We start from the raw sequence: 14,445 nt of genomic DNA, 5'->3' as shown, positions 1-14,445 counted from the left end.
GAGCTTATATATTTTAAAATGAAATGGAGATCTTCTTTAAAGGATAAAAACTCATTCAATTTTATGTCCTACAGGATTTATACTGAGTTCAGTATTGTATAACTGTATTAACTCAGCTGTGAACCTAAAAATTTAAAGCCACTTTGGAAAGAGATGTATCCTTGCTCTGGAATGTGTTATGGAATATGTTAAAGCTGTAATGAAATGCTTCTTCTAATCATGTGGTTATTAAATTAAAAAAAAATAAAAAAGAAGAAAAAAATATATAAGCTCTTTTTCTCTTAACCTGACTTGTATTTCTGATTCCTTAGAAAAGTACAGCCCCATATAATGTGTTCATCTTAGATAGCAATACACATTGGTCTCTATTCTCCTGCACAAGTCTTCACGTATTTCACCATATTCATTTGCAGATAATATTTTACAAATTTTTTTTCAGGTTCATAGTCAATATGTATGTAAGTATCTTTAAAATACTCATCAGTTGGAGCTGGAGAGATGGCTGAGTGATTAAGAGTACTAGCTGCTCTTGCACAGGACTTGGGTTCAGTTCCTAGCACACACACGGTGACCTACAACTGTCTGTAACTGCAGTTCCTGGGGATCTGATACCCTCTTCTGGCTTCCATGGGCACTGCACACACTGCTGCACTTACATACATATAGGCAAAACATTCAAATACATAAAAACTTAATAAATAAAGTCATTACTAGTAATTTAATTTCTAATTTTAGATTATTAGTGCCATTACAACTTACCACTCACCATTTCAAATATTGTTTAAAACTGATATTTCTTTCTTCAACTGATGGCTATATGTGAATCATTTGAAATTCAATTCTTTTGCTAATATATTTACCTATAATTGACACTTACCAAGTTATTTGATATGTAATCATTTATGTACAGCCCAATTTGAGGCTTGTTTTACACTTCGTCTGTCTGTTTTTGTACTTATGACAGTTTCAGAAATTTTATGAGAAATGTATATATAAGTGTTGTATATATAAGAAAACTTCAAAAAATGCACTTGGACTGAAGGCAACAGGAATCATTCTGTGTGCTATTACACTAACTATGAAATCTTGCAACTGTAGATGAAATCATTCGGTCCTACAAAATAAAACAAGACAATTATATTTTCACTTTTTTCCAAAAACAATAAAATAAATTCCTGGTGGGTTAAAAAATTGCCATATGAAAGTCTAATACATGAACCATGGAGAAACCATAAGTCAAAGTCTGTGTTTACCAAAGCAGGAAGATACATAAAACTATGTGACAGAAGTAAAGGTGGAAGTCCCCTGGAGCGCATCTTCTTAAATGCCCAAGAAAGATATTGCCCTTCCCAAAGAAGCCAGTGCTGTCTGAGACTCAAAGACATAGCAATATGGAATAAAGGGGAATTTTAAGTTCTCTAAACTACTAAACTACCAAAACAACTCTGGATATAAGAAAGTATACATGAATTTCAGAGAGACACTATGTTATGGAAATCCCACAAGTGAGTGAGACTTTTAGGATGAAATAATGTAGAATAAAGGACTTCTGTATAAATACATTTCCAAGGGCTTTTTTGACCCACTTATCAAATTTAAAAAGAAAAACAAATTCTGTGAACTGAGTGTTATTCGAAAACATATCAAAGATTTTACCATATGATCCAGTGATGACTCCTTGGCATATACCCAAAAGACCCATTGTACTGTAGCGATACCTGTACATCCATGTTTGTTGCTGCTCTCTTCACAATAGCTAAGAAATGGCAATAAGCTAAATGTCCCTCAACTGACAAATGGATGGTGAAAATGTGGTACATCTACTCAATGGAGTTCTACTCAGCAGTAAGGAAACATGAAACTATGAAATTTGCAGGTTATTGGATGGAGCTAGAAGGTGTTATACTAAGCAAAGTAACATAAATGAAGAAAAGCAAGCGACATATGTTCTCCCTCATCTGTGGACTGCAGCACCAACCCCCTATATGTGAGTACATAAATTCTGATGTGACACCAGGATCCAGGGAAAGGGAAAGGACACATGGAGGTACAGGAACAGAAAGAACCTGAAAGGGAATCGTGGGGAACAGATGGTACCTGAGGGAGGTAGAAAAATTGGGAGTAACCAGCAGGGAGGAGAGGAGGGAGGGACATGCAGGGACCATGGTGTGGGGAGTGAGGGAAGTCAGGAAAAGAACCATGGTGGGGATCCAGAGGTATTGGGTGATGGTGGGAATAATGGGACACTGTGACTAGGAAAGGAGGGAGAAGGGAGGTCGGATGGGAGAAAAAAGAGTAGAGATCAGTTAATTTCGGGGGACTAGGAAATCTAAACGGAAAAGTGATGCCCTAGAAACTCTATGAGAAATGCACATAGAGTGTCTGAACATTAATGCATATGTATACCTAGGAGCTGCTTGGCAGAAAACGCAGTGCCAGATAGAAGAGACCTCCTTTAAAGTGACAAACATCCCACACAGCACTCATCAAAGAAACTTCTTTTTGCAACAGATGGAGGTTACTGCTGAGTTGCACATCTGGTCAGACACAGAGAACATACACCTGGGCAATCCCCAGTACTAGGTGACACATCTGCAGTTGAATCTCTACAACCAAGTCTTTTTGGAACATAGCAGAATAAGGGGTAGAGAGAGGGCTAATGCACCCCTCAACTCTCACCATTGAAACTTCCATTTACATCAGAGTGCGATACACACAGAAGGACACAACTGACAAATTATGGAGAATGAGAAACTATAGCATATAGGATAGGACTCCTATATGAAACCTCACCCACCCATGGCTCAAGGACCATTGCAGAAGAGGGGGTGGAAAGATTGTAAGAACCAGGGCTGGTTCATGAACATTAGGAGGTAGAGGCTTCCAGGCCACTGGGGGCTTGCTTATGTGAGCCTGTGACAGTGGTGGCATCAAATGCAGGACCCATGTCAGCTCAATTAAACGAGGGCAGGTGAGAAATAGGTGGTGGGCCAGCACTGGATAGAGAACTGTTTAAGACTGATTGCTGCTGGGTGAGGGAGAGTTTGACTTACATATGTCCACTGGGTGGGCTGACTAGACTCCAGTGGATGCCTTTACACTGAAGGACATTTGGGTGCAAACACTGAATGAATAGGACTCAGCATGTATGGCAGAGTGCAGAGGGTTCAGTGGGGGAATGGGGGAAGCATGGATGGGGGAGGGGCTCTGGATTTGAGTGGGAAATGTATGAAATGTTAAAAGCTCAATAAAAAACAAAACTTTACAGTTTCCGATAAATTATTATAGTAAAACGGCAAATCCCATCATGCTACTTTGGTAATCCTGATAACCAAGATGTAGAAAACCTACATAAAGACCGAAAAATAATAAAGTTCAAAGAGCTAGTGTCGAGCCCTATGATAATACTCAGAGTGAAACATCACATGCAGGGCTAGAAAGATTACTTAGACGTTAACAAGAACAGGCTGCTCTTGCAGAGGATCTCGGTTTGGTTCCCAGCACCCACATCAGGTGACTCACAACTGTAACTCCAGCTCCTGTATATCTAATGTCCTTTTCTGGCCTCAGCACAGAGTAGACATACACTACAAACACACACATACATATAAAATAATAAATAATGCTTTTAAAATGATTGCATACTACATTAATATGACAATTTTATGTTATGTACAAGTTAATGTATATTTAATTTAAAATAGAAAATAAAATTAATTTTGAAAATAATGTGATTACAGTGAAAAACAGATTTCAATTATAGCCTGATTCAAGGGCCATGCAGCACCTCAGTTCATAAAGCAGGAACATGTGCCCAGAATATTAATATGGCAAAACGCTAATTCGACTCTACGTTATTATTATTAGTTGATACATATAGTTGCCACATAAACATCACCTATGCATCAAGTAATCTTTTTCTCATGAAAGTCAGCTCAACAAATTACATGTAAATGAATCAAATAACATATTGGCAAAGTTTATCTTGGACTATAAATGTGTTTTGGGTTTTATCTCCAAATATCTCAAAGACTGCCAAACCTTTGCCAGTTCCAAGTCACAGTATGTCTCTTCATGAATGTTTCCCATCATTACCTCACATTTAGTTCCATCACTTCTGTTTGATACTGAAATCCCTGTGTGGTTTGTGGGCGCTGTTTTAATGGACATAGCATTGACCAGAATCTGTTTAACAAGTATCAAAATTGAGTAAAATTAGCATAAATATATATACTATATTAACTGCCTTTTAACTTGAACATTAAAATGTTTGGGTTGCAAAAGACAATGTGGAAATAATTTTCAATGTATTTTTTAAATGTACAGGAGCATGCCACACTGAAATTTCCAATCAGTTCAAAAGGTTAGAAAATAAAATTATAATAGTTTTCTTCATTGAAATAAACATTAATTTTACTATGCATATTTTGTATTGTAATTCTGTTACATATAGTATATAGAGTATATCATACATTGTCAAAAATGTGAATTGGAAATGTGCTATAGATAAATACTCACCTTTTTTATTCACATGTACTTCTATCAATCAATTTTGGACTAATTTATCCATTCAAACATATGGCATATATTTTTTATAACATCGTGAAACATGTGGAACTCAATCTCATTATTTTTAATGAGTGAAAAATGTATAGTTAACACCCATGAGTTGTTTCCAGTTGTTTCTTTTCTGCTTGCTCTGTGTAATATTGATCCAGGAGGAATTTTTGACTATATGTTGGCTTACAGAAAATTTAATTATTATTTATTATTAATAAGTTCAATACAGGTGGCCATACAAAGCAGGTTTTTTTTTTTTTTAACTCATTTGAAAAGAATCAATCCCTGGGCAGAAGGTTGGGTTTATAGGAACACTTTCAGATGTGTTATGTGATCCATTTCAGAAATAATAATCTGGTCTGAAAACCTTTTTCCTCAATTATGGCAGAAGCCAGCATTCTTTTGCAGTAAAGTATAAGTTCAATACAGGTGGCCATACAAAGCAGGTTTTTTTTTTTTTTAACTCATTTGAAAAGAATCAATCCCTGGGCAGAAGGTTGGGTTTATAGGAACACTTTCAGATGTGTTATGTGATCCATTTCAGAAATAATAATCTGGTCTGAAAACCTTTTTCCTCAATTATGGCAGAAGCCAGCATTCTTTTGCAGTAAAGTCAGCAAATGGGAGAGATCCCGAGAGCCAATCTCCAGGGAAGGCGAATTTGGGATTATGTCACCACTTAGCAGAGTAACAACACTGATGGGGTGAAATGGATCCTCTCCTGACAGACCGGACTTTTTAGCCTCTCCCTTATCAACCATCTCCATGTTGTTGGTGTACAGTTTCAGTAAAGTAAGAGCAAGGCCAAGTTCAGAAAGAGACCAGACCACAACAACAACAAAAACTTGATAATGAGTAATAGCAATTCGTAGCTGGCTCTCTTTATCTACCAGTGATGTAAGGTATCTTTCCTTACTTAATTGCTCAGGGAAAAAATTATATATTTAATAAGTAATGAGAAGAAAATGATGCGTGGATGATTTTTCTCTGTAATCTGGGGGAAGACATACACAAACACTTTCAAAATAACATGTGGTATGCCATGAGAACACAGGGGTAAAAAATGCTTATATTTACATGACTATAAATCACACAGAAAACATCCTAATAAATGTCCACGGTACAGAATTAGGGAGTTTTTTTTTTTAAAGCACAACCACTCTCCTCCTATTCACAGAGATTGTCTTTAGACTGCATTTGCATTTGAAATGTAAACAATTCCAGCATCATTAAAAATGTCTGAACAAGTCTTTTTAAGCAGATGTATAGTATTCACTTATTACACATAAATCATATAAATGTATTTGCTGAGTTTTGAAATAATTTCAAATTACTTAGCTATATTCAGAAAAAGATTAGATATTCTATCTTCCTGGATAACTTCTCTGTATTATATATGTAGTTTTATGTTTGTATTTTTATATGTTCTCATATTGGTGTTAAGTTTTGTACCAGTTCATAAATTTATCATCAAGAGTCTGAAAAATTCAAATCAATGGAGTCTCTCTTTTGGGTTGAATATTTAATGTGAACACATAAAATTAAATCAGTTATACTTCTCATTATTAAGGTTCAGTTAGACAGCATATATCCCATTAACCATCAGGAGCTTACCAATCTCTTTTGAAACTTCCTCTCCTCTGTTCCCTCATGAGATTTTCTTTGCCATTTTTTTAAAATTTATTTTAACATCTCATATTAGCCAATTTGAAGTATGCCTAGGGTTTGTTCACAGATATCCCTGAAATTCCACTAATAATTTCGTCTCAGAAAATACGTCAAAGACACACTATTTGAGTCATTTACCTGCATTAATATAAAATTTAAGTTTACTTATAAAATCAATGATAATTTTTATAACATCGGGAGAACTCCAACCACACTTTAATGAATAGTGGCTGTCAGAGTCTTCTTGCTAAAGTCCTGACGCCAGACATGATGGTTACACTGTGCCTCTGGTTTTAGTATTGTGTTGAAAATTTGGCATTGCTCACTTATGCTTAATTCTAATTTGTCAAATAATTTCCCTAGGGTCTCAGTATCACTATTTTTTTCCTCTTTTTAAAATTTTAGAATATTTTTATTATTCCAAAGAGAGGCAATTTTTAACACATTTTTCCAGAAATAACTTGAAGCAGGTTACATATAATGAGGTTTAAAGGGAGATAGGATTAAGAAATCAAAGACCAAAGGATTTGCCAGTATAGGGTCAATTTTGGTGGAATAATGAAGTTTTCCATTAGCTCTGCTCTTTTTTAAAAAAATCTTAACTAGTTTATTGGACTTTGCTAACAAAGCATAGGGTCGAGGCTTATTTATGGAAGAGTAGGAGCTATTTTGTGGGTCAAATTTCTTATTGCTTGTAAACTTTTTATTAAGTGTGTTCTTTCTTCTTTAGACACTGGTCCTTCAAGCAAAATGAAACCTAAGATTTTTAACACTCATTTTATAGACAGTAACTAATTATTTTTGTAAAGATTCTGCTGATTTGTGTGCATATGAGTCTTTGCCTGCATGTATGTAACCATACCACATATATGCCTGGTATCCAGGGAGGTCAGAAGAGGATATTGGATCCCTTGAAATTGGAGTGAAGGAGAGGCATGAGCTATCATGTGGGTGATGGGACCCAAACTGGGTCCTCTAGAAGAGTACTAAGTACTTTAAGCTCTGAGCCAACTCAAACCCATGAGAAATCACATTTTGGATTCATTTATATTTCACTTTGTTTTATTCTCTTTATACTTTTCTCAGTCTTTTCTATCATTAATTAGTGACTATTTTTCCTTCCGAGTAAATCCCTGCAAGATCTCACAGATTTCTTGGAGCAGTAATCAGACCCTGCTTACACTGTTAGATGAAAATTTCCGGTATTTATTCATTTAATAACATCTCACTTTTCATAATCTGAAAGCAAAGCTGCACTTAAGTTTAGATAATGTGTCGATGCTTTGTGAGACAAAATGGAGCAAAACTGTGTGAGCTAGGTGTTACAGATTTCAAAAAGTGAAGTGCAGTTACGTACAAGAACGCTGCTTACAAAACGATCCCTTTCCCTCCTCATTGAGCTATAAGTTTTAGAGAAGGTAAATTCTTAAATTAAAAAAACATTGCATATTTTTCCATATGTTCTCTAAGCACTCAAAATTACTTGTACAAATGTATTAGATATGTGAGGAAATTTCTTTCTTTCTTTCGTTTTGTTTCATTTTGTTTCATTTTGTTTTGTTTTGTTGGGGCTCATATATCTCAGACTTGTTTCACACTGTATATGTTCCTGAGGATGAGCTGGAATTTCAGATCCCCTTTCTCCACGTCCCCCGTGTTAGGATTACAGACATGCACTATCATGCCTTGTTTATATGGTGCTGGGAACTGAAGCCACGACTTCACATGTAAGCACTGCATCCGCTGAGCTACCTCTCTAGCCCATACATATGACTACTTTAATACTTTAATTAAAAATAAAGAAAAAACAACTATCTTGTGTGAAACGTAAGCATCCACAGAATTAAGTGCATTCTCAACATAGCTTTCCAACTCCAGTTTAAATGATTTGCTATTCACACTGTCTTTCCTTGATGAATTGTGTGCATTGTTCTTAAGTACTGGGGTTTTAGTAGTATCATATGTAGCTATAGTGTATCTTGAATTAGCAATTTCACACTTTGCTTTAAAAATAGTCTCACTTTTCTCAAGTGAGTGTTTCTTAACATTTGTTTTATATTTCAATAAAATAATTTTATATTTTCATGACTGGGTCTCATTGCTTAATTTTGAATAAACTCCTGTCAATATGTTACTGGGTCAGAATTTATTTTTCCAACATGTCTAGATGAAGTAATATACTCGAAATAACCTAGTAAAATAAATTAGAGATTAACCTGAAATAAACATTTTGATAGAGTAATATTTTGAAGAAAGCAAGTTGTTTGTGTTACAGTAATAAATAATTATAGTTAATCTGACTCTCTCAGTTCACTATTTTTGGATGGAAAATAGCTTATTAAAAGTTGTGAACCCATTTCCTGAATGATTGTCATGTAAGAGAATACCTGCCAGGTTGGATGACAATACAACTGTGTTTGTCAGTTTTGTGTTTGTCACTGATACAAACACATGAGAGGAGCAGTTTAATTTGGCTCGCAACTCCAAAGGTTCTAGCCCGTGTTCTGCTGGCCGCATCATTTGAAGGATAGGGGTGACACACTATGTTAGTAGGAACATGCTGGACTATAACAATTTGCCTAACATGGAGAGTAACAGGCAGACACAGACAAGGTCATGCTTTAAAAGGAGACCATAGTGTTTTGCTTCCTCCACCTAATTCTGCCTCTTAAAGTCTCCACCATCTTCAAAAATATCACCACCTGACCTGGGCATTCAAAATATAAGACCATTGGGATCATTTCATATTTAAACTATACTTATAACCAAATTCAAGATAACTCATTATAAATTATGCACACACAGACTCAAAAAATAGATACAAAATGGTGCTGGTCAAATATATATTTGCTTAAAGATCAGATAAGTAGGTAAATATAAAAATAACTGTAACTCAGAAAAGCAAGCAATATTTGATCTCTCTCATTTGCCAATCTTAGCACCAGTCACTTATACATAAGTATATCATATACCACTCATCAAAGAAGCTTCCTTTTGAAACAGATAGAGGCTATTAATGAGTTTCACAGCTGGTCACACAGAGAATGTATGTCTGAGAGATGTCCAGCCCTAAGTAATATATGTACCATGGAAACTCAACACCTAAGACTCATGGGACATAGTAGAACAGGGGGTAGAGAGAACACTAATACATTCCTCACCTCTCACCAGCAAAGTTTCCTCATGAAACAGAGTGCAATACACACAGAATGTCACAACTGGCTAAGTTTTAGAGGATAAGAGGTGGCAGAGTGAGTATGCCTGGGTAGGATTCCTATATTAAACCTCACTCACCCACAGCTCAGGGACCATTGAGGAAGAGAGGGAGGAGAGATTGTAAAAGCCAGGGTTGGTACATGACTATAAGGAAACAGGCTTGAGGCCACTGGGAACTTGCTTATATGAACTTGCAACAATTTTGACAGCATGTATAAGACCCACGCTGACTCAATCAGACAAAAACTCAGCATACAACAAGGAAAATGGGCAGCAGACTCCAACCCTAACCAAAGAACTATTAACAACTGATTACCACTGGGTCACGGAAAGCGGGTCTTCTTTAAAAGAGTGATTCTAGACAGGTTGACTAGACTCCAGGGGGTGAACTTGCACTGAGGGTCATCTGGGTACAAATGCTTGACCAGATAGGACTTAACATATATGACAGAATTCATGAAATCTGGTAGGGATTTGGAATGGTGGGCACAGTTACAGGAGGGGGTTTAAATTTGATTGAGATCTATTGTATGAAATGCACAAAAACTCAATAAAATATTTTTTTAAAGAAAGGAGATGAATAAACAAATAAATAAATGAGATTTCTGTGCATTGTTGTACAACAAACAAACAAAAAATCTGACAGTTGATTTGAATTTATTATCCAAGTTTCCTTTATTCCTGTTAAGTAAATAATATTATCATTAAAAATTAAGACATTGAAAAAGTAACTGTAATTAGATTAAGGCCCTGATCTCTCAAAAAGATTCAAGATCACATCAGTTTCTATTGAACTTTTTATATGTTGCAAAACTTGCATTTGGATATAAGATTGCATTTTTGATGCATCTACTTCACCTGAGCACCCCATGGTCACTTAATCTCTGCATTTTGACCAACTGTGGTTCTTTGTAATAGTGCCCGTCTGTTGCACAGAGAAGCTTTCTTGATGACGGCTGAGACATACACTTATTTCTAGAGACTTGGAGTTAGGACCCACAAATAATGTGTGGGCTTTGTCTTTCTGGGCTGCCTCAGGTCGTGTAACATTTTCCAGTACCATCCACTTACCTGTAAATTTCGTTGCTTCATTTTTATTTATAACGGAATAGAATTTCATTGTTCATATGAACCTCATTGTCATTATCCATTTGCAGCTCAAGTTCATTTAGGTTGTTTTCATTTCCTGTTTTGAGAAGAGCAACAATGAATGTGGCAGAGTAAGTATCTCTGTGGTTGGAAATCGAGTCCCTTGGGTTTACTCCAATGATTGCCATAGCTGCTATAAGGTAGATATACCTTCAGCTTTTTGAGAATTCTACAGCCTGATTTCCGTAGTGACTGCACAAGATTGCAATCCCACCAGCAGTGATTGAGGGACCTTCTTTCCCTGTATCTGTACTGGCATTTGTTAGCAGTTGTTTTCCTCATCTTAACCAGTCTGATTAAGGTAAGAGGAAATGTTAAAGTAATTTTAATTTGCATTTTGCTAATTGATGATGGTTTTTAAAGCATAGATATATACATATATATGACATTGTAATTATGCTTCTATTGAGAACTCTCTGTTCTGATCCATAGCCCATTTTTTAATTGTGTCATTTATTTTATCAATTCTCTCTCTCTCTCTCTCTCTCTCTCTCTCTCTCTTTCTCTCTGCTTTCTTTGTGTATTTTAGATATTAATCCTCTATACCTGGCAAGGAATCATTCCCATTCTATGGACTTCTTCACTTTATTTATTATTTCTTTTCCTGTACAGAAGCTTTTCTGTTTAAAATGCCACCTGAAAAGCTAAGGCTTAGGGGACACTGCAGGAGAGGTGTCATAAAGATTGTAAAAGCCACAGGACCAGGATACCTGTGCTAGGTAGTGTCTTCCAGACATGACATGGACACTATACCCATAGAATTTCAACAACATGGCTGCCTAAACAAGGCCTGCTAATGACAACACCAGTTGACATGCCAGTGTGGATGGGAGAAATTTCATAAGATCTAGATGAAGAGCTACAGGCAGTCAATAGATGCTGAGATGGAGAATCCATTTTCTTCAGGGACCAGCCTCTGATAGGTTGTCTAATTCCACGTGTCAGTCCTAAACATATGTACATACAAGCACCATTAAATAAACACAGTAGTTGTATATATGTATGACTGTATATATGATATATCTCTCTCTAGTTACTAATTAAAGAAGAGGTCATGGAAATCAGAGGGAGGGGGATGTGTGAAGATGGTGAGGAGGACGAGGCAAAGGCTATAAATGTAGCACTTACATATGAAATTCTCAAAAATGCTGAAAAAAATTAAAAACTGTGGCATTACAAGGTAAGGCCCTACATAGACTGTAGATAAGTAGAGGGCTCCAAACATGCTGGTAATATACTTGCAACTTGTTGATGCCCAAATACTAAACAGACATATGTTATAACAATATCCTTCATCAGTGCCAAGCACAGTTATTGGGATTTCATAAATTTGCAAATTCTGTCATTATGATACAGGGCCTGAATCTACTAAGAAGTATCATAAGGCATAGAGAATCCTCCCTCTCATAAGCAGTTGAGTCTGTGAGGAATGGTGGGCTTGACAGAGAACTCTGACTCAAGGAGGTATTGAGAGTAAAGAAGGATGAAGTCGTAGGAACAGGAGGGAGCAGGGAAGGCAGGAGAGAGGCAGAAAGTTGGTAAAGTGTTCCTTTCTGGTCCTAAAATCTGTATCAATCAGGCTTTGAGTTTTGTGTAAACTGGTAAGATAATCCTGTTCCAATCTCAGCTGAGTGTGGGCTTGTGAAGACTGTGAGGATTGAGGAGCTACAGGAAGTGAAGGTGGGTAGCCTGGAAATGGGGAGTAAGTTCCCGTGACCATCTGTGAAGAAGAGCCCCAGGTGGTTTCAGTTAATTAATGTTTCCTTATATTCAACAACAATCGAGTTTTGAGAAAATTCACTCATGATTGCACACACAGAGCAATTACATAAATAGTCAAGCAATAACCTGCCATCTTATTCATAGAATTATATAAATTCATCTGGGAGTTCCTAGAATAAATCAGGACAGCAAGCAGAAAGTCTTTAAAAGTTAGATTAAAATGATTTTTTTTGGGGGGGGGCGGGGAGACAAGTAGTTTGAGAAAAGAGAATGAGTGTATCTGGTGTGCTGGTGATTGCTGAAAGAAGTTTTCTGATAAATGAAAAGGTGTGGTAAGTGGGATGGGCATTCACCTCTGGAATCTAATCATTTCAGGATGAAATTCCTTTCAGTTAGTCTTGTTGAAACAAGCACAGTTAAATATGTTTGAAAGAGGAGAGAGCATTAAAGGATCATTGGAGTTGAACCTGCAGGCATTCCCTGTCTCCCAGTATAACCACTTTGGGGAGGGAATGAAGAAATGGGTAAGGTATCGAGTTCTGAAACTGCACCCTTTGGATTGTTGTTGAGATTGCACCTATAATAATTAAGTGGAATTTGGAGTTGATAAGAATGAATTAATACCACTCTCCTTTTGATAAGGACATTTTCTCAGAGTTTTCTCCAGAACATTCTTTTGGGTACACAAGATTCTGTAACTTATCCATATTATGTTGCTCAAGCAGCATTTTACCAAGAGCCAGAAAGAAACATTGTCCTTGTCTATCTCAAATAACAGACGGTCCTGGAGACAGAGAAAATTCCTCATCTTTTAGACTGTAAGTTAGACTTTTTATACATATACGAAATGGTATATCTCAGGTGATGATGGAAAAGTTAAAATCCCTCCACTATACCAGTGTGCCTCAAAAAATCTTACAATTTTCTGATGTAAAGTCAGATATTGTAACACATTCCTATAATCCTAGTAGCTGGGAGGCAGAGGCAGGATGATTATTGCAAGTTCGAGGCTAGCATGGTCTCTATAGTGAATTCAAATTCAGTCAGGGATATATATATAAAATCTCCTTGTCTCAAAGACCAAAATCATTGCTTTTTCTTTTCTTAGGTGACATAAGATTAAAAGATGCAGTTAGATGGGACATTATTTTGCAAGTTTCTGTAAGAGTTCATATAACAATATTCTGAACTTACGGATAACACCAGATGCACGTGGAGCTGGTTCAAACTGGTATATATTCCACAGACATCGGTGGGTCTGGTAAATCAGTTTGGACATCCACCCACATGCAAGTGGATGAAAGAAGCAGAGAACTGTGACTTCTCAAAAAGAAAATGAAGTTGACTAAAGAAGTATTAAAATCCTATTGCATCCCCCCTAAAAAGGGAATAAAAGCTTAATTATGGTGTCTTTGGATTGAAGAATATCTGTGTCTTTTCATAACATCTGAAGGGGCATGCCACTCAAAGTAAATTAAGAATACTGCTTTCATTTTAAAGATATTAGTGTAATATCCATATTTGAACATCTGAAGATGTGATGAAATTAATGTATGTCATATTTTGTGATTATCAACACACAGATCCTTAGTCAATGAAACAGAAAGCAAAGCATTTCCTCATTGACGGCTTCGGAATAAAGTCTATTAGCCTGAAAAAATCATTAAAGTCAATCAATTCACACAGTCAGCTAAAGAAAAGTACGCTCATATCTTTAGTGTATTAATCCATCTCATTTGATGTTATCAAATTTAACTATGGTAGTGGCATTTTCAGACATCCATATTAAACCCTACCACACCAAAATAACAGTTTAAAATAAATAATTGGCAGTCTACCACAAATAGTATAACCTTATAGAAAAATGGTCAGTAACTTTTGGGGAAAATACTGTGCAATTCCACTGAAAAAGTGTTATTCTTTCAGTCAGAAAACAATCAGTAGTTTCAAAATCAGAAAGATAACAACATGTTTTTTCTTTGAAAATCAAATAGGTGAATATGATACTCTTTTATAATAAGAACTGCCCGTGATTTTTATGACCTTTATTGGATAACATATCATTAAAAAATAAATATCTTTGCAAAACATGATGCATTTGAAAGTCAATTAGAAATAGTGAATGAATTT

Source organism: Nannospalax galili, unplaced genomic scaffold (genome assembly GCF_000622305.1).
Source record: "Nannospalax galili isolate Female #2095 unplaced genomic scaffold, S.galili_v1.0 scaffold209, whole genome shotgun sequence".
Classification (NCBI taxonomy): domain Eukaryota; kingdom Metazoa; phylum Chordata; class Mammalia; order Rodentia; family Spalacidae; genus Nannospalax; species Nannospalax galili.
Note: the sequence above shows the minus strand (reverse complement) of the source record.